Here is a 1671-nt window from a genome sequence, read left to right on the forward strand (position 1 = left end):
TAAGTACTTTTCACTCTTTCAATATATTTCAGTTATTTTTATATATTTATATATATACTTAGCAATCATTGCAATTATGCCAACTTCATATTAAGTTCTTAGTATGCAGTTCTGAGTTCATGCCACACTGTGACTCTCTGTAAATTAAATTACATTTTCTTTTCTTTTACCTGATAGCTTTCCAGAGCACAGGAGAGAAAGATGGAGAAAGGGAAGAAGCAAGAGTAACAATCTTATTTTTCCAAACTTGCTTCAAATGTATCCATGGTAAAAGGTAACCCCTTGGTGTCTGCAATTGGCAAAGGATCCAAACTGTGTTGTTAGCATCCTAAGGAAACAAGCACTATACCTGCTACAGAATCCACCTTTGTATACTTGGCCAGTCATACTATTTCCACACCAACTTTATTTCTTTGGTTGGCTCTGGTGTTTTTAACAAGACAAACTCTCCAAACTGTAAAGTACTAGTAACTGAATATATTTGTGGGTCTCAAGGAATGGCAAATATTCTTGTCTTCAAACTGCCCAGGCTCCAGCCTCACCAGCTGCAGGAACTTCCCCAAACAATACCTATAAATATTGTACCTAGGGGATTAATAAGGAAAAAATGCTTTCACTCTTAATTCATTTGGTTATTTAAAATCCATGTTCTTCCCACATATGCAAGATTTCCATTTCTTCTGAACTTCCTCCCTACAAATTCTTTCAAATGTTCTACTAGTAAGATAGGAACTTCAGAAATTACAAATCAGGTATGATGAAGATGGATATGATTTTAAATGACACACATTGTAAGTCTCCATAACAATGTTAATTATCCCCACTTGCTTAAACACTAAAAAAATTTAAAAATTTTGAATCTAGAACACCTCTTATAAAAAGAATGTCTCCTACTAAATTGAATTATAATTTTAAATATCAGGCTTATTATAGCTATTCAATGAATTAAAATAAGACTTTAGGTCATAGTATTCTCTACCTTAGGTTTTCTCAATCTCACACAGATGACACTTGGACCAAATAACTCTGTTGTGGGGGCTGTCCTATATAATGAGGACGTTTAGTAGTGTTCCTGGCCTAGTAGCAGTCCCCATCCCAAGAAGTGACTAACAATGTCTCCAGGCATTGCCAACGTCCCCCGGGGGGCAAAATCACCCCCTGAAACTGCTACTCTATCTGGAAAGGATATTTATGTAGACCCACTTTACAGATGAGAAAACTAAAGCCCAGAAAGGCCAAGAAGCAAGTTCAATGCCACAGAGCTGAGTTAGGAGACAAGACAGGGCACCACATGCCATGAGAGCTATTCTCAGGTTCCTTGCATCCCATTACACTGAACTGGTATATATTGGGACTTTGGCTGAAGACAACAATATTTTAACTTAAAATAAATGTTACCAAAAGCATATTTTGGAGAACTCAGTACCCCTTAATCAACAGTATAGTAGGAATGAGAAGCCTGTTAAATGGCATGGCCAACCATGTGACTTTTTCCTATAATTCCATGCAGAATAATTCAACAAATATTTATTAAGCATGTCCTAGGCATCTTAAACAACAGTTAAGAGAAGGCATCCTGCTTCGGTGTGTTAGAAGTGCAGTGAACAGACAGGAAGACAAGTTCACCAGTCACCACAGCATATGTAAATTGCCAAGTTCCATAAGAAAGTT

Source organism: Galeopterus variegatus, unplaced genomic scaffold (genome assembly GCF_000696425.1).
Source record: "Galeopterus variegatus unplaced genomic scaffold, G_variegatus-3.0.2 Scaffold98, whole genome shotgun sequence".
NCBI lineage: Eukaryota > Metazoa > Chordata > Mammalia > Dermoptera > Cynocephalidae > Galeopterus > Galeopterus variegatus.